The sequence below is a fragment of the Balaenoptera physalus genome (genome assembly GCF_965194825.1).
Source record: "Balaenoptera physalus genome assembly, chromosome: 18".
NCBI classification, from domain to species: Eukaryota; Metazoa; Chordata; class Mammalia; order Artiodactyla; family Balaenopteridae; genus Balaenoptera; species Balaenoptera physalus.
The window spans coordinates 30,248,570-30,269,126 of record NC_138899.1 but is presented as its reverse complement, the minus strand read 5'-3'; the positions used below and the strand labels follow the sequence as shown (position 1 = coordinate 30,269,126).

The 20,557-nt window shown below is 36.6% G+C and overlaps 2 long non-coding RNA genes across 2 annotated transcripts in view; one reads left to right on the top strand and one right to left on the bottom strand.

Moving 5' to 3' along the window:
- Positions 1–20,557, bottom strand: part of LOC309647486 — a 527,314-nt gene that overhangs the window by 78,525 nt on the left and 428,232 nt on the right. The window lies entirely within an intron of this gene.
- LOC309647490 overlaps positions 4,457–20,557 on the top strand; it is a 296,216-nt gene continuing 280,115 nt past the window's right edge. The window contains exon 1 of the long non-coding RNA XR_014256080.1: positions 4,457–4,469. This is a non-coding gene — a long non-coding RNA (uncharacterized lncRNA). The remainder of the gene's footprint in view (positions 4,470–20,557) is intronic.

The following is a 20,557-nucleotide window of genomic DNA, read 5'->3' as shown; positions in this document are numbered from 1 at the left end:
AAACACATGAAAAGATGCTCAACATCACTAATTATTAGAGAAATGCAAATCAAAACTACAATGAGGTATCACCTCACACGGGTCAGAATGGCCATCATCAAAAAATCTACAAACAATAAATGCTGGAGAGGGTGTGGAGAAAAGGGAACCCTCTTGCATTGTTGGTGGGAATGAAAATTGATACAGCCACTATGGAGAACAGTATGGAGGTTCTTTAAAAAACTAAAAATAAAACTATCATATGACCCAGCAATCCCACTCCTGGGCATATACTGGAGAAACCCATAAATCAAAAAGATATATGTACCCCAGTGTTCATTGCAGCACTACACATGGAAGCAACCTAAATGTCCATCAACAGAGGAATGAATAAAGAAGATGTGGTGCATATATACAATGGAATATTACTCAGCCATAAAGAGGAACAAAATTGGGTCATTTGTAGAGACGTGGATGAACCTAGAGACTGTCCTACAGAGTAAAGTAAGTCAGAAAGAGAAAAACAAATATCGTAAAGTATCACTGATATGTGGAATCTAGAAAAATGATACAGATGAACTTATTTACAAAGCAGAAATAGAGACACAGACATAGAGAGCAAACGTATGGTTACCAAGGGGGGAAAGGGGTGTGGGATGAATTGGGAGATTGGGATTGACATATATACACTACTAGGTATAAAACAGATAACTAATGAGAACCTACTGTATAGCACATGGAACTCTACTCAGTGCTCTGTGGTCACCTAAATGGGAAGGAAGTCCAAAAAAAGGGGATATATGTATATGTATAGCTGATTTACTTTGCTGTGCAGTAGAAACTAATACAACACTGTAAAGCAACTATACTCCAATAATAATAATAATAAAAAACTGTAAATCATTACAGAAATGTGAGGGATTGTGGTAATTTATGTTGAGATGACTTCTGCTTCATTCTGAAGATTTTATCCTTAGGTCTCAATTATCACCTTCTGATCCCGAAAGTGATGCTTCCCTTTGAATGCAATTCAATTATCTTTAAAGAACTAAGCCATAATGGAAACATATCTTTTTCAAAATAAGAACAAAATTATAGGATGCTAATAAATCATATGATTGTCTCACAAAAATTTGTAAAACAAGAGAAAAAATAGGCATAATTCACTGTATGATCCTATATACATTTGAAGTGTACTTTTAACTTGAAAAAAAGAAAACAAGCAGCAAAAGTTATACGAAAGTTTAAAAACCTGAAATTAGGAAGTAGCCAGTGACTGAGTCACCTTGTCTTTTTCAAAAAATAGGTCTTTCTGAGGAGGTGAACTATGAAATTAATTAATTAACAAAAGATTAAATAATCCATCTGGCTAGCAATATATATGAAGGTGTCCCAAGTATAGAATCTCAGACAGCAGAGAACAGAATCTTCTTCTTAAGTCTCAACACTTCCCTGAAGAGGAAGATTCATGAAGAGAGTAATCCAGGTAGAACTGAAGAAAGAAGAAAATACTAGTTTTAAAATATAAAAAGTTGAAATCATGGCTCTCCTAAGAGAAGCAGATTTATATGCAGCATGTGTCCAACAGTCACAAACAAAAGGCAAATGAAAGGGTTGATTGGTCTGCAACAAAACTTTGCATTCTCTCCAAAGCTGCATATATGTTATGGGTGATACAATTCATCAGGATAAAAATCAAATGCATTGTAAATCGAGAGAAGCCAATTATTAGTTTTGAAAGGACAATAAAAACTTGCCCAAAGTTTATAGCCACTGCTGCAAAAGCTGTACAATAAAAGCAATATGATTATATAGTAGTTTAGTGAAAAGCAAATCATCTGATGCCAGAGTGAATGGACAGAAATAAACTGCAAGATTTATTATTTTGCTCATGAAAATGGGAATCAGTTTTGGCTGAGATCCAAGCTGAACTAAATATAAAAAAAGGGAGAAAGTCATGCTCTAAGAAGTTTTACCATTTGCAGCAACGTGGATGGACTTGGAGGGCATTATGCTAAGTGAAATAAGTCCGACAGAGAAAGACAAATACTGTATGAGATCACTTATATGTTGAACCTAAAAAATACAACAAACTAGTGAATATAACAAAAATGAAACAGACTCACAGTTGTAGAGAACAAACTAGTGGTTACCAGTGGGGAGCGGGGAGGGGAAATATAGACGTGAGGGAGTGGGAGGTACAAACTACTGGGTATAAGCTCAGCTCAAGGATGTATTGTACAACATGGGGAATATAGTCAGTGTTTTGTAGTAACTGTAAATGGAGTGTAACCTTTAAAATTGTATAAAAATAAAATAAAATAAAATAGAAAAAATAAGAAGTTTTCCTTCACTCCTGACTGCAGACCTTATTCTCAATTATGTGCGTCCAGCTTTCTCACAAGGGCTTCTGAGTAGAAGTGGACCGAGTATGTCTGCCAAGAAAGTAGGTGACTTTGTTTTGAACCTCAGTTCTGTCACCTTATAAATGAGAAAGTAGAAGATATCTAAAGTCCTTTCCAACCCTTAAAAAAAGAAAACCTTATTTCTCTTTCTGCTGTCCTCCAGCCTTACACACCAATTTCAGAGAGGCTGACTTCACGTACTTTTGTTACAGATTGCTTAGATGATTGTTCTCTAGGACTATTTATCGCATTTTGATATTCTAGTTTTCTTCTTTATTTTCTCTTGTGTTGGCTTCTCCATGCCCTTTATCCCATGTTTTCTTTTCCTTGGCCTAATCCCTCATTTTGTTGGAACATATTCTCCAGGAGGTCCTAATGAAAAAAAAAATGCATGGGAGGTGAAAAATAGAGTTCCTGCATATCTGAAAATGACTTAATTTTGTTCTCAATCTTAACTGATTGACTGGTTTCAGAATTCTAGGTTGAAATGCATTTGTGCCTTAGAATTTTGAAAGCATTTCTCTATGGTCCTTTAAGGCCCATGCTGCTGTTGACACACTAACTGCTGTTCTGATTCTTGTATCTTTGTGTGTGAGCATTTTTCTCTCTAAAAGCTGTAAGATTTTTCTCTTTATTCCCAGAGTAAAAAAAATGCACTGTGGGGTGTTTTAAAATATTTATTATTTATTTTTATTGTGCCTGTTGAACTGGCTGTTCATTCTCTTTCTTTCTTTGAAATTTGTCTTTTATTGTGTTTGTTACAACTTTCTCCCCACTGTTCTCTCTGATCTCTCTTTCTGGAACACCTATCAATTAGATATTAGACCTCTTGTACTGATTCTCTAACTTTCCTATATTTTGTCTCCCATTTTCCTTCTTTGTTTCTTTGTCTTACTTCTGGGATGTTTTCTTCAACTGTATTTCCTAATCATGCCATTGAATTCTTTATGTCTGTCACACTATTCACATCCAGGAGCCCTATCTGTTGCCTGAAAGTTGTCTTTTGGACTACCTTGCACTCTTTTTTTATGGATGCACTGTATCTTTTTTTTTTTTTTTAAAGTTATACAATTTTTATTTATTTATTTATTTATTTATGGCTGTGTTGGGTCTTCGTTTCTGTGCGAGGGCTTTCTCTAGTTGCGGCAAGTGGGGGCCCCTCTTCATCGCGGTGCGCGGGCCTTTCATTATTGCGGCCTCTCTTGTCGCGGAGCACAGGCTCCAGACGCGCAGGCTCAGTAATTGTGGCTCATGGGCCTAGTTGCTCCGCGGCATGTGGGATCTTCCCAGACCAGGGCTCGAACCCGTGTCCCCTGCATTGGCAGGCAGATTCTCAACCACTGCGCCACCAGGGAAGCCCCACTGTATCTTTTTATCTTTCTGAAAACCTCAATTTAATTTTTTGTTTGCTGGATTTTTTCTTTGACTTTTCCTTTTCTTTTGAGTCCCTTATAGTCTCCCCTTATCCATGGGGATACCTTCCAAGACCCGTAGTGGATGCTTGAAACCTCAGATAGTACCAAATGCTAAAAATACTATGTTTTTCCCTACGCATATATACCTATGATAAAGTTTAATTTATAAATTAGGCATATTAAGAGATTAACAATAATAAATAATAATAAAATAGAACAATTGCAACAATATACTGTATTAAAAGTTATGTGAATATGGTGTCTCTCTCTCTCTCTAAAAAATATCTTGTTGTTCTGTTCTCACCCTTCTTCTTGTGATATGAGATGATAAAATGCCTAGATAATGAGATGAAGTGAGGTGAATGAAGTAGGCATTGTGACGTAGAGTTAGGCTATTATTGACTTTCTGACGACACATCAAAAGGAGGGTCATCTGCTTTGGGTGATCCTGGATCATCAAGCCACGATGATATTGATGGTTAGATGTCAAGAGATGTTGTGCTTGGGGATCCTGGGCAAATTGGAGCAGGACAGCATGAGATTGCGTCACGTTTCTCAGAATAGAGAGCAATTTAACCTTACAAACTGTTTATTTCTGGATTTTTCCATTTAATATTTTCAGGCAGCAGATGACCACTGGTAGCTGAACCTGGGGAAAGTGAAACTGAAGGTAAGGGAGAACTACTGTGGTTTGTCTTGGTCCTTTTCATTCACATTGGAGCTTTGTCAAAAATGTCCACTGAACCTTGGATATCCATTCATATTTAAGGTGGAGGTCTTGAAAACCAATTGGAAGCTCTTTGTATATTGATAGGACTTGTTGAGAGTTGTTTTCTGGCTACCTCAAACCCAAATATTCCCTTGAGGAATCCACAACTATTCGTACATATGAGGACTCTCCCACAGCCAGTTTCCTCAGGAAGAATCTTCAGCTTCTGGCTGACATGGGTCAAAGTACATGCGGGCAAGGTTGGTCGTCACTTGGCCCTCAGAGCTGAGTCAGAGGAAGGAGGAGGGGGTGGCAGGAGGGGGTCTCATTGTTCAATTCCGTTTTAAGGTCGGCATCCCACTCTAAATACTCCTGGTGTTTCTGTTTTCTGAATCCCTCCAGTGGACCCACAGTCTCTGCCTACTTAAGAGAGAGGCATCTGGTCTGTGTGGGGCTCTAGAGGTCTAACTGCTCTTTGTAGATTTTCAGTACTCTCTTCTGTCATCAATCTCTTTATTATATTCATCTTCAGAAGTATCTTTGGTCTCCAATTCCTAAATCCATCTAATGTTCTATGGCACTAATTTTCTTGATAATTCATCAACTTTGCTAAGTCATATATTTTCCAGTTTTCCAAATATCATTGACATCACTTTACTTCTGTCATTTATTTTGTTTTCTTTGTGTTCATGTTTATTTTCTCCCTTTCTGTCATTTTAATTTTCTGGCTTTTTCAACTTCTTCTGGAATCAGATTCTGGATTAATGCTATCTGCAGTCATAAATGGACCCCTAACACTTAGTGGCTTATTTCTTTTTTCTAATTATAATTACAATTTTAATTTTTTATTACTTATCTCCATGATATCATTTGTGGCTTATTTCTTGTTCCTGGCTGGTGGGAGGCATTCTTCCATGATGTATTTCAGAAATCTTGGCTCCTTCCATTGGTACTGCCATTTTCCAGAACCAGCCAGTAGAAAGGGAAAAGCACAAGGAGAAGGCTCATGGCTGAAGTCTGTGTAGATAGTAACACACATATTCCGTGTACTCTCTATTCGTATGAACTAAAGACACGGGCCCCATCAAGATATATGCAAGTGCTCCTGGGAAATGTAGTCTATGATTGTGCATTGGCATCCTTGCAATGACTCTATAATGTAGAAGAGGAAGAAAAATTCTCGTAGACAGCTGTCTATCTCTACTACATTTGTGGGGATGCAGTGAGAAATTATCTGCCACATTGCCCTATTTTTCTACCATTTGACTTCAGCTTTAGTATCAAAAAATATTCATTTCAGAATTCTTTCTATCTTTGAAAGTCTTCACACTTTACTGACACCAAGGAAGATGTTTTTCTTTCTCTTTTCAATTATTTGGGTTGTCTCCAGCTCAATAAGTAGAACAGTTATTTGGTATCTTATTGTATTAATTGTAAAAGAAGTAATTTGTTTTAATGCTGAAAAACTTAAGTTACATAAGATGCTTTACAGCTCATGACACTTTCTCTTTCTTTGGGTTTTTTTTTTGAATATTTATTTATTTGTCTGTGGCAGGTCTTAGTTGTGGCACGTGAGATCTTCGTTGCCATGCCACGTGCAGGATCTTTAGTTGTGGCATGTGGGCTCTTAGTTGTGGCACGCAGGATCTTTGTTGCGGCATGTGGGATCTTTAGTTGTGGCATGCATGTGGGGTCTAGTTCCCTGATCAGGGATCAAACCTGGACCCCCGGCATTGGGAGCGTGGAGTCTTAACCAGTAGACCACCAGGGAAGTCCTGGGATTGGTTTCTATAATATATGACACTGACCTTTGGCCAGGGCCACTAATACAAACTGGGCTACACATTCTCTTTAAAAAAATTGAAATATGAACACAGTGAGACTTAGTAACTATGACTCATTAGAGTTGAGTCACTTGAGTGGTAGTTTTCTAGCAATAAACATATTCTTGATATTTTGTGCTGAGATTCCTTTGAGCTACCTTTATTTCTTCCTCTCCTGAAACTTTTTGTTCAATTCCTTCTGCAACATCTTGAGAAATAGCAGAACTCTTCCAATAAATTCTCCCTTATACTTAATCTAGCTAGAGTCAGTCTCTGTTGTCTGTTGACTGCAACCAAAAGACCCTTAATTAGTACCCTGGGGAATGCAGATTTAATGGGATCTTCAATATCTGTCCAGTATCCATTGGCATTTTGAAGATTTTTTTCCCATTAATTCTTATGTTAATGGCTTAGATTGACTGTGTTATATTGTGGGCTATATGTCTTCTTTTCAGAAGTCCAAGAAGTGATTTCTTAGAACTAGATAAATGTCATTAGCTACTGTGTTGAATAGGATGAAGTTCATTCATTTTTCTGCCTGTCGTTTTGTCAACAACATAGTGGTCATAGGAAAATATGTAACAACATTTTTCTGGGATAGTGGCATTGTGGAGAATCAATATCTTGCTCAAGGTCATATAATAGGTAAGAGATGGAGATGGCATTTTAACCCTACCTGCAAGACTCCATAGCCAAAGTTCAAGACCTCTCTCTATATATAACCTTTTACATGCCATACATTTAAATAGATGCTGGGAGATTGAAGATAAAAAAAAAAAAACAACCCTCTGTTCTTTGTTTTTTAAAACCCTGTGGCCTACCAGTAATTAGATGATATCAATAGAATATAGCGGATGAAAAGAGAGCAGTATACTGGGGATTATGAGGATATGGAAAAGAAACCTGCATCCCAACATGGGTATTTAAGGACTGCTTTTGGTTGAGCGAAGACTTACTGAATTATTAAATGTTAGCAGGGCATGGAAAAGATGAGAAGGATCTTCTAAGTAGCAGGAAAAGCATGAGCAAAGTTACAGAAGAATAAATCTGCAGCTGCTATGAACTACAAATGTTTGGTATTCAGAAAGCATAGGGTGCAGGCTAGGAAGATTATATTTGACAGGTTGGTAGTGACCAGTTCCTGGAGAATTCGGTGTAGCTAGCCTAACTTTTGGAATTGAAGAGGGAGCATATTGTAGTAATGAGGAGCATGGGTTCTGGAGCCAGATTGCCTGAGTCTGAATTCCGGCTCTGTATGATCTCGGGCAAGTTCTTTAACATCCATGTACCTCAGCTTACTCATCTGTAAAAAGGAGATAATACTATTTCTTTTATAAAGATTAAATAAGTTAATGCTTATAAGAATGATTAGAATAGTGCCTGGAAAATAGTAAGTGCTGTATAATATTATTTACTCTTTAGTTTTGATAAGATTAATAGAGCTTCTATGGGTTGAGAGAAATACCTTGAATGATTCCAAGGTTTCGGAGTATCCTGATGAATGATGGTGCCATTTCCTGAAATGAAGAATGTAGGAAGAAAAGCAGTCTAAGTCAAGGAACATAATGGATTTTGGTTTTCAAATGTGATTTTGATACTTGTGAGTCATTCAGTTAGGCATATTCTACAAGCATTGAATTTTAGGAACCTGATGTTCAGAGGTAAGTTTAGAGATACAGGAGTCCTCATAGAGATATTGATGAAACAATGATGGTGGGTAAGATTTCCAAGATAAATGTGTGCAGTGAGCTTCCCTGTTGGCACAGTGGTTGAGAATCTGCCTGCAGGGTACAATGGTTCGATCCCTGGTCTGGGAAGATTCCCACATGCCGTGGAGCAACTAAGCCCGTGTGCCACAACTACTGAGCCTGCGCTCTAGAGCCCACAAGCCACAACTACTGAGTCCATGTGCCACAACTACTGAAGCCTGTGCGCCTAGAGCCGGTGCTCCGCAACAAGAGAAGACACCACAATGAGTAGACCCGGCTCACAGCAACTAGAGAAAGCCCACGTGCAGCAACGAAGACCCAATGCAGCCAAAAATGAAAAAAAAAAAAAAATGTGTGCAGAAAGAAGAATAGTAGAATAAAGATGGAGCCCTGAGGTGCAGGGCAGGTAGAGCCTTGTGAAAAAGATAGACATAAATCCAAGGATTTGGCCTGAGAGTATAGTGTTTTTTCCTATTGCAGCTCAAGAAGCTGTTCTGTGAATCAGATGTTGAAACTAAAATTCCCACAATGCCCAGTATGAGACAGATTTAGAAGAAAAGGATACTTTCCTACAATGTTGGTGACAGAGTTATTGCTTAAACATTTTATAGAGGCAGTTGGTCTAAATGTGAACATGACCATTGACCTGGAACTTTCACATCTAGAAATATATATTAAAAAATTTATCAGAGATGCACACACAGATCCATATACAATCATGTATCTATAATGGTTATATTACGTGTGTGTACAAATAGACTTTATTTTTTAGAGCAGTTTTAGGTTCACAGCAAAATTGAGTGAAAACTACAGAGAATTTCCATATACCCCCTGACCTCCATGTATGCAACCACCCCTACCATCTATATAACACACCAAAGTAGTATGTGAACTAACATTGACCATCATTATTGCTCAAAGCCCATAGTTTACATGAGAGTTCATGTTTGGTGTTGTACATTTTATGGGTTTTGACAAATATATAATGACATGTCTTCACCATTAGTAGTATCACACAAAATAGTTTTACTATATTCAGTCATGGATATATTTGTGCTATTTATAGTATAGGAAAAACTTGAAAACAACCTAAACATAGACTATTGGGTGATAGCTAACATGAATTAGGGCTCATCCAATTGATACAGTATGCAGCCCTTGAAAAATATGCTTGATCGAATGTCTGATAATATGAGAAAATCCTTTTAATGAAATCCTTTCATTATTAAATGAAAAAGAATAAGATTATGGAATTATATAAACATATTTTTAGTATATATATTATATTTGTGTGTATGGTATAATGTCACTTTTATATGTATATAAACATACATACATGCATACATAGAAACAGACAAAAAACTGAACAGATATACATCAAGATGTAAAACACTATTACAATAAAGCTGAAATAAATAGTTTCAATCAAAAATTTTTTCATACTAAAAATTGAGATATGAATAACATATAACACTGTGTAGTTTAAGGTGTACGATGTGTTGATTTGATACATTTATATATTACAATATGACCATCGTAGTGTTAGCTAACACCTCTATCATGTCACATAATTATAATTTCTTTTTTGTACTGAGAATATTTACAATCTAGTCTCTTAGCAATTTTGCACTATATAATACTGTATTTTTAACTATAATTACAATGCTGTCTATTAGATCTCCAGAAGTTATTCACTTTCTAACTGTAAGTTTGTCCCATTCGACCAACACCTCTCCATTTCCCCAAACCCCTAGCCCCTGGTACCCACCGTTCTATTCTCTGTTTCTATGAGTTCAGCTTTTTTAAGAGTCCACATATAAGTGATATCATACGGTATGTCTTCATCTTCCTGACTAATCTCACTTAGCATAATGCCTTCAACGCCTATCCATGTTGTTGCAAATGGCAGGATTCCATATTTAACTGTTGTGAGTAATGCTGCAGTAAACATGGGAGTGCAGGTATCTTTTTGATATCTTATTTTCATTTCATATATATATATATCCAAAAGTGGATCATACTGTAATTGTATTTTTACTTTTTTGATGAACCTCTATATTATTTTCTATAGTTTTCAATTTACATTCTTACCAACAGTGTGAAGAAGTCCCTTTTCTCCACATACTTACCAACACTTATCACTTGTCTTTTTGATGACAGCCATTCTAACAGATGTAATGTGATATCTCATTGTGGCTTTGATTTGTATTTCCCTGATGACTAGTGATATTGAGCACATTTTCATGTACCTGTTGGCTATTTGCATGTTTTCTTTGGAAAAAGAATTTACTCTGCCCATTTTTTAGTTGAATTTTCTGTTGTTATTGAGTTGAATGAGTTCTCTCTCTCTCTCTCTCTCTCTAAATATATGATATTAACCACTTATCCAATATATAGTTTGCAAATATTTTCTCCCATTCTGTAGGTTGCCTTTTCAGTTTGTTGCTTGTTTCTTTTGCTGTTCATCATATTAATTGCTTTCTGGCTGTTTTGTGGTTCCATTGTCCTCTTTTTCCTCTCTTGTTGTCTACCTTTGTGAAATGGTGGTTGTCTGTGGTGCTATCCTCTGATTCCCTGCTCTTTAGCTTTTGTGAATTTACTATAGGTTTTTGCTTTGTGGTTACCATGAGGCTTACATAAAACATTTGACAGATATAACAGTCCATTTTAAGCTGGTAGCAACTTAACTTTGATCATATATAGAAACTCTACTCTTTGACGCCCCTCTTTTATGTTTTTAATATCATGATTTACCTCTTTTTATATTGTGTATTCATTAAGAAATTATAGAAGCTATAGTTTTTTTAAAAAATATTTTAACCTTTATAATATAGTTAGTCAACACACTATCATATTCCAGATTTAGAGCTTTCTGAATCTGATGATATATTTACTCTTACCAGTGTGTTGCATATTTTTGTATGTTTTCATGTTACTAATTAGTGTCTTTTCATTTCAGTTTGAAGAACTCCTTTCAGCATTTCTTGTAAGGCAATTCTGGTGGCAAAGAAGTCCCTCAGCTTTTATTTGTCATTTTGAAGGATAACTTTGCCGTATAGACTATCTTTGGCTGGCAATTTTTTTTCTTTCAACACTTTGAATATATCAACCCATTCTCTCCTGATCTGTAGGGTTTCTGCTAAGAAATCTGCTGATAGTGTAATGGGGGTTTCTTTGTAGGTTACAATATTTTTTTCTGTTGCTGCTTTTAGGATTCTCTCTTTTTTTTTTTTTTGATTTGATTTTTGACAGTTTCATTATAATGTTTCTTGGAGGAGGTTATTTTGAATTGAAATAATGAGTGATGTATTAGTTTAATGAACTTGGATGTCCAAGCCTCTCCCCAAATTTGAGAAATTCTCAGTTGTTATTTCTTTAAATAAGCTTTCTGAAAAGAATCTGAAAAAGAATATATACATGTACGTATATATATACATATATATATAACTGATTCACTTTGCTGTACACTTAAAACTAACACAACATTGCAAATTAACTACAATTAAAAAATAACTTATATAAAAAAAAAATAGTCCACCTTAAAAAAAAAGCTCTCTGTCTCCTGTTCCCTTTCTTCTCCTTCTGGAACTCCAATGATTCTAATATTGGTTCTTTTTAAGAATTGAAGTATATTTTATTTACAACAGCATGTTAGTTTCAGGTGTACAAATAGCAACTCTATTTTTATAGATTAAAACCTATTTAAAGTCACTACAAAATAATGACTGTGTTTCCCTATGCTGTACAACACATCCTTGTAGTCTATCCATTTCATACATGGTAGTTTGTACCTCTCAATCCCTTACCCCAGTCTTGCATCTTCCCATCCCCTCTATTTCTATTTTGAGGTTTCTTTGAATTCTTTTTTGGGTAAATCACAGATACCTGTGTCTTGGGGTTTGGTTACTGGCAGATTATTATGACCTGTTGATGTCATATTTCCTTGACTCTTCATGTTCTTCGGAGTTTTGCATTGCTGTTTTCACACTTGAAGTAGCAGTCACCTCCTCCAATCTTCATGAGCTGCCTTCACGAGTTGAGAGATATTTTTGTTGATCCTGCTTATATTTCGGGGCCTTCTCTGATCTTGTATGGTTAGACTTGCTCCACTTCTTGCTCTGTCTTGTAGCAGAACATTTAAGTTTGTACGTCTTCTCATGGTCTTACAGTGCATCAGGCTGGCTGTTGGTAACCTCTCTTTTGTTTTCCCCAAAGTGGTGCTGCAGCTCAAGACTGTGGTTTCTTCCTTTCCTGCAGACTCTGGCTTGTTTTCTGTGTGCATTTCCTGTCTATCTGAGCTTTCTTTCACCATCACCCTCAGGAGTTCACATAAAGAGCTGGCTGTAGAGTTGGGGGAGGTGTGGGTTTGATTCAGGGCGCTGGGGGTGTCAGTGGACCAGTAGGAGGGATCCTTGAGTGAGATTTTTCTAGCAGCTCATGGACAGGCTTCCTGCTGGAGTTTAGAACACGTCAGCAGGAATTGTGTCTCTTTAATGTTCTCTGATATTCTTATTTGCCTCTTTTCCTATCTCCTTCCTACCTCCTCCCGCTTCCCAGTCGTGAAGCTCTTGCTTTAATGCTCTGGGGGCTTCAGGAGAGAGATAGGTTTCTTTAGTAGCATCCTGCACAGCTGGGGAAGCTGGGTCCTCACTCACCACTCTTCCTTTTCCCCCGTGGGAGGGACCCCCAACCTCTTCTTTTTCTGAGCTGTGCCACCTGGTAGCGAGGGGTGATGCAGGCAAAGCTCCTCTCAACCACTCCAATGAATCCAAGTTTGTATTTTTTAAAAACTCCAACAGAGTGCTAGAACTTTTCCTCTATAAACCTGGACTTTTCCAAAGGCTCTCTCATCTTGTGGGTATCTGCCCGAGTCAGTGTTTTCCAGGTACTCCTGGACCACAGCTGAGAGAGGTCGCAGCCAGTTCACAGGCCCCTGCTAGTTCCACAGCCTGTACTGGAGTCTGCCTGTCTATTACCCAATTCACAAGGGACAAGACTCCTCTCAGGTCCCTTAGTGTTTGGTGCTGGTCCCACAGCTCCCACAGAGGCACTTTTGTTCATGGATAGATGCTGACTTTTAGACGTTAAAAGGGGGACAAAAATTAGAGACATCTTATACCACCATGATGCTGACATCACCTATCTCCATATTTTTGAATATTGCTTTAAGAAAGAATTTAAAGGTGGGATCATTGATTCAAAGGGAACTATGTAATTTCACCCTTGTGTTTATTTGGTAGGTTTTTTTTTTCTCCAATTAGACTCTTTGATGATAAGTCCAGGTCTTATTCATGAAAGAATAACTTGCATGTAGTAGGTAGGAGAGCCATTCCTTCAGTTTTCTTTATATGAGTTCTACTTCTCTATGGAAGGAATTGATAATTTATATCTCTGTTATCTAGAACAGTGCTTGGTCTATAGTAGATGCTCAAAATCTGTTGAATGAATGAGTAAACCTAGCTTAAGACTTTGAACAGTCTATGTTTACTGATGGGTGAGGGCACTGTGTGATCAGAAACATGACCCTATACCCCTTCTTCTCTTTAACTTCATTGCTTCCAGGAGGTAGAGGTATACAGTGGACCCTCTATATCCATGGGTTCTGCATCCATGGATTCAACCAACTGTGGATTGAAATATTAAAAAAAATCCAGAAAGTTCCCAAAAGCATAACATGCATCTGCTGTCTGCCAGCAACTATTTGCATAGCATTTACATTATATTAGATATTATAAGTAATCTAGAGATGATTTAAAATATTGGGGTGAATATGCTAGGGTTATTTGCAAATGCTATGTCATTTTATATAAGGGACTTGAGCATCCGCAGATTTTGGTATCCACGTGGGGTCCTAGAACCAATCTCTCGTGAATACCGAGGGATAACTCTGTATAATGATCCAGGCAAAACTTTTGGGGATAGGCTAGTTGTTTAAATGTTCTCTTTCTTGATGCTTGTTTGAGTTAGCTGCTCATCGTCCTGAGTTTATTTATCATGGGAATGGCTAAAGAATTTGAATTTTGACTTAAGACAAGATAAAGTTCCTGCTAGCCTGAGGTGTGGACATCTTCTACCAGTTAGTTCCGTATTAGGGCATTAAGATATGACTCAGATTACAAAATGGTGTTTTTTTCACATTGGTCACTGTGTGTATGTGTGTGTGTGTGTTTCCACCTGTCTCAGTAACTATGAGAAGGGAGAGTAAGGATTTTCTGGAGCTAAGGTCGAGGCATTCTAGGGCATTGGTTACGATACCGTAAATCTCATCTTATTTCCAACAGTAATCATGCAAACCACTTCTGGCTTTAATGTATTTGAATCCTGACAAGTTTAGGATAAGAATAAATTAGACATGATTGTTAATCACTTTGGAGGGCTTATGTAGGGTATATGCAGACCTAAGCAAAAAATTATTTTAGAACCAGTTTTGTCTTAACATATTTTGGAGAATATCCAAGTTTGACTGAAAAACAAAATGCTGAACTAAATTTGTGCTGAAATTGAACAGTTTGTATGTCAATTATCATCAAAATAACGCTCAGCCTTTTTTTCTTTTTAATTCTTCCATTGGTGGCTTAAAACTTCACTTTGTGCATCTCCTCCAACACATTGCTTTGAGTATGGGCTAGTGAACCCTGGGTGGCTTTTTCTTTTCACAAGATTTCAAGCACTATGGAGCCTGCCTTGAACACAGTTGCATCTCTATTTTTTTCATCAACAGTATAAGAGAGCTGTGCTCTTAGAAGAACTGACACCTTTTTGCATTCTATCTCAGTTTATAGAAAGAGCAGATAAAAGATAAAACCAGACAGAGCATCAGGAGATTGGTCTATTTCAGCTTGCACAACTTTCTCTTCTGTTCTCCTGTTCAGCTGCACCACCAAGTTTAGTAGGGGCAAGATTGAAGCACATCAAGCAAGGATAGAAGGACTTTAAAAGCAGGTGTAAAGGAGCTCAGAAATTAGAATGAGGAGACTAAGAGATTGGAGAGGAATGTTTTGAAGGAAATTGTATTTCCTTTTCTCTTATTTTTCTTTGTGAACTTGGGGAAGAGGAGGGGCGTGGAAAATGAGAAAAACTAGGGAGATAATGTTTAATTTTGATCATTAAATTTAAATATTTTGAAAATATCACACTGAAAAGAAAATTCTGATCTAATTTTCTCTACTTTGATATAGGATTTCTCTTGCTTCTGTTTTTACAATAATAATATTTCAGATGTATATTTTTTGACCATTTTCCTGCTGAGGTATTGAGGGTTTTGTTCTTACCGATAATCACAGTAAAGATAGATAGATTACACATTTTTGCTCTCAGATGCTATTTTGTTATTATAACAAATTCTGAAAACTGGGAGGGTTACCAAAGAAGGAACATAGGAGTAGTAATAGTTCTCACATCTTAGAGTCCCTGATGCACAAGAGTTTTGACATAAACATGTAGATGATGTTTCAGTAGGTGTGCATTTAGAAGATCGTATGGAACAAACCTATTTTATCATATAAGCTAAGTGGCATTTACAAAGCTATTTAATCTGTTTTGAAAATAGACACATCTCATTTTACTCAATAGTGAAACACCAAGAATAGCATATTGTCTGTGTGTATATGTGTGTGTGAGATTATTCTGTATTTTATAAATGGAGGTATATGGTTTTCTGAATTTTATCTTTGATTTAAGGGCTAAAAATCTAAATTTACTAAAAAAATTAGTGCAATTAATCAGGCTCTGAGAAGAAGTTTTATAGAATCTTCTTTCTCTCACTTAGCCCAACAAACTTTTGTGAAGCATACCATCTGCAAGGTGCTGTGGGTAGAAGTAAGACACAGTCTGACTCTCAACGCGTTTACTCTCAAGTTAGGATAACTGACAGATTTGTATAAAACTAACTTTTCATTTCATTCATTGCTTTTAGAAGGCCTAAATAGCATATTTCTATCTACTGTATATATTGCCCAGGACATAGTTTGGTAAGTAAGATAAGATATTTCTTTTTGATTAAATAGTTTGGATTGACCTGTTTAGTAGTTTGGAATTTCAGCTCGTAAGTAAAGTGTTATATTTAATGCCCCTCCCCCCAAATAAAAGCAGTCTAAATAAGTTGCATCAGACTTTTGGATCAATTGTTTTACCTGAATGAAAAAATATATATTTGGCTACTCCCTTCAGTTAAAGTGACCTATCAACCTGGGACTTATGTATTAAATAAGTATGTCTGAGCATCTATTAAGTGTATAATAAGGCTAGACACTGAGGATAAAGTTAGAAATGGCATCAAAAGAACCATGGAAAAGTATTTCATCACTGAAAGTTGCTAAAATTCATATTAAACTTGTTGGGTATCAGTGAGATTCTAATAATAAATGATGGTCTAAAATATTTATGTCGTTTATGTCTAGTCTATGAATAGCCATTGCTCATGTTTGTAAATCGAGGGGTTCTGTGGATATCTCCAGTCGTATACATCTTTTTTTTTTTTTTTTAAAGATTGATTGATTGATTGATTGATTGCTATGTTGGGTCTTCGTTTCTGTGCTAGGGCTTTCTCTAGTTGCGGCAAGCGGGGGCCACTCTTCATCGCGGTGCGCGGGCCTCTCACTATCGTGACCTCTCTTGTTGCGGAGCACAGGCTCCAGACGCGCAGGCTCAGTAGTTGCGGCTCACGGGCCTAGTTGCTCTGCGGCATGTGGGATCTTCCTGGACCAGGGCTCGAACCCATGTCCCCTGCATTGACAGGCAGATTCTCAACCACTGCGCCACCAGGGAAGCCCCTGTATAGATCGTTATCACTGTCTTAACAAGGCTCATTGTCCACCATTAAAGCCACATTACTTTGAGTTATTGGTTTAATTTCATGGACGTTAGGAGGAAGGTGAGGTGGTTGAATCAGAAAACCAGAGAGTGTTTTTTAGGTTACTAAGTTAAATCTAATATTCCAAAGAAAATATTGCAGAGTATCTCATTTCACTTATTATAGGGATTTCATATACTATACTTATGAGTCCAATAATTTTCAAATTGAAAAATCTGCAAAAAGCCCTCTCCTATCTTTGGTAGTTCTGATATACTTTATAAACTTCTAATACAATCTAAATTTTTAATTAAAAAAACTTCCTGATTAAATAAATAATAATCAAAAAGCTCAATAAGATGTTAACAGAATGAAAACTATTTCTTGAAAACATTATGCCACTGCTAAATTTCTTTTGCAATAATATGCTATTTTGAGGTGACATTATTCATATGCATTGAATATGCCATTGAATTTGTAGTTGATTTATAACAGTAGGATTGTTTTTACATCATTTCCATTTGTTTCTACAAACTCTTTTGCTACATAACTTCCAGTTCATCTTAAAGTAAAAAGTTCTATATATTAAAAACAAATGGAAAGTCATGCATATTTCAGTAGCCGTATAGTTATATTATATATTCTGACTTTGGTTGTTTACATTATAAGAAAACCCATTGATTACTCTGAATTGTGTCAGCCAAATTGAAAAGTCTAAAGGTATTAAAAATGAAAGAGACAAAAACTCCCTGCTTATATTCAAATTTCAGCTCTCAAATTAAATATATTGTGGCTATTTTTCTTAAAAGAAAAATAAATCTGGACCTGTAAACATGAGACCACCTCAGATAAGTAATCCTGCTGTTGGTTGACTAACGTGCATTTTATTAGCTCTGTAAATGTGAATTTACATAATAGATGCTAATGGTTTTGAGGAAGTTGTTGAGGCCCAACAGGTCAATGATCCATGATGTCTAAATTCCTTAAACACATATTTGCATAATTTACCTTTCAAATATTTCATAAATGCATATTTATGGGATAGACTAGGGTTTAGTATTTTATTTTCAATTTATGCTTCATAGTATAGAAACCACATTAGTTTATTGGTTCTTGCCCACAAGCTCTAGGGACATTTGTGACTAGTAAAATTTTCATCAATCAGAAGCTAGCAAACTGGAAAACTTCAAATATTTAGATTCTCTCATTTAGGTACATGTTGTACATAATAATTTTATGAGGTGAGTCAGTAAAAATTTATTTCATACCTACATACCTGTGATGTACACTGTGTTGGAAATTGTAGTTACAAAATGAATAAGGCATTGATTCTTCCATTGCTGAGCTCTCGTTTAGTTGGTAAGTTGGATAGGTGAACTGATAATTATAATAAAGTTTTATTTTTGTACAATTTATCTTAGGAGAAAGGAACATGTATAGAGTAAACATTGATATGTTACGACAAGGTCTTTATTTAAAAGTTGGGTCCTAAGATATGTTCTAGCATCACGAAAACTTCTGCCCTTCCCTGGACACTGCTTGCATCTCCATCTCCATCTCCATCTCCATCTCCATCTCCATCTCCATCTCCATCTCCACTGTGAAAATTACCAGCCAGAATGATGAGCTGAACTCACAGTAAAAGCCTAACACACTGTGTTCTCTCTCATTGGTTGTTGTAACCATGGCTCTCCTCATTTTTTTCACGTTGTTAAAAATCTGTCATCAGTTTCTCATAAGTTCAGAGTTTAAAAGCATTGCTTAATTGCTGGTGGTGTTGATTCAGATCACTTCCTTCAATTCCGTTCAGCAGAGTGTAGTCTGGTTCTGATCAATTCAGTTTAAGTCAAGTCCCCTAATGGTCTAGGGTGAGCGGTGTTGGCCTTCAGCTCTGTCATTTTTTCCTGTCATGATTACAGTGGAAAAGCAGGTAAAACTAGCATGCAGGTCTGCAAATGTATTGTCTTCAGGATTTATGTATGTTTAATTTAGGCAACCACTGACCACGACCTTCTTTACAATGTTCAGTTTTTGTGGAAATTTTTTCATTAAGACAGTATTCTAGAAGTTCTTTTTATAATCCTATCTCTTTCTTAAAATTATATGTCTATATCTATATAAGCCCTTAAATATATTTAAATATATTCAAATATAAACATTCACATATATTCATATATATACATATATATCTCAGTCTCTGAGCAGAGCACATTATGGTCAACATAATTTAAGAATATATATATATATTTAAATTTTATTTATTTATTTATTTTTGGCTGCGATGGGTCTTTGTTGCTGTGCGCGGGCTTTCTCTAGTTGTGGCGAGCGGGGGCTACTCTTCGTTGAGGTGTGCGGGCTTCTCATTGCGGTGGCTTCTCTTGTTGCGAAGCAGGGGGTCTAGGCATGCGGACTTCAGTAGTTGTGGCACGTGGGCTCAGTAGTTGTGGCTCGCGGGCTCTAGAGCACAGGCTGAGGAGTTGTGGTGCACGGACTTAGTTGCTCTGCGGCATGTGAGATCTTCCCAGACCAGGGCTCGAATCCATGTCCCCTGTATTAGCAGGAGGATTCTTAACCACTGCGCCACGAGGGAAGCCCCTAAAAATATGTTTTATTCACTGGTTTCTTCATAAACTTTCAACTCTACAAACCCCCATATGCTGAATTTCTTTGTTCCCCGCACCCTCCCTACTTCCACCTTCATTTTCAAATTCCAATTCTTTAAGCAGTGGAAACTTCTAGTGTCTTAATATGGTTATTGATAAGTTCTTGTTAAACAAATGCTACTGTAATGATTTTTATTTCAAACTGTGTTACATATGTACAGTTCAATTTACCTCAACAAATGTTCTATCGTTTTATCTTTAGAAAACAAAGTGCCACATATATTGGGTTTTTAAACTGAATTTAAATCATTGAGCCTTGGTTTCCTCATCTGTGAAAATGTTGTGAAGAAAGACACACTAGGAAGATGTAGGAAATGTCAGTTGCATCTCCATTGCAGAATTTAAAATTCTGTGCCTGCAGATTTTTGACTTATAAGTGACATTGAAAATTTTAGGATTGGGAACTCTTAGGAAGAATAAGGCATTGGTTTGAAGGTGTCATCAGAAGTTTAAAATCATAAATCCATGTTCCTCTCTTGGTTTCTGGCAACCCGGATGGGGGGCGGGTGTATTAGAATATGATTGCTGTCAGCAAAATGAATAGAGGAGATTTCAGAATGTGAGCGAGAGTACAGGGTATGATTCCAAGTTCCTTGACTAGCCAAGGCCAGGTTAGGTTCCTGACATCTGCTTACTTCATTTTCCTGACTGACCAGAATTATGAAAAGCAATGTCTGTTCTATGACAGAATCCATAGGAACCTGCTGGCTGAGATTTTCTTTCTTATTGCATTCTGCAATATTTACTCTTTATTTTTTCCTTACCACTTTCACATTCTAAACTAGAGATGATGAGACATTGGCAGGTTGCTGCAGTGAAAATTTTTAATCTTCTGTCACTCTTTAAGCTGTTATTTGAAGATTATTTTATTCTCCTGCCATTTACCTTCTCATCTGAATTTCAATTTGTTTGCATGTTTTAGTGCACCTTTTTTGGGGGAGAGCATTTGTGAGAGATCTTTCCAAATACACATTATATGAAATTTCTTTCGAATTGAAAAACTTTTAGGTTGTTTTGGGCACTCCCCACCCCTTCCTGAGCAAACCATCAGTGGCCAGGAAAG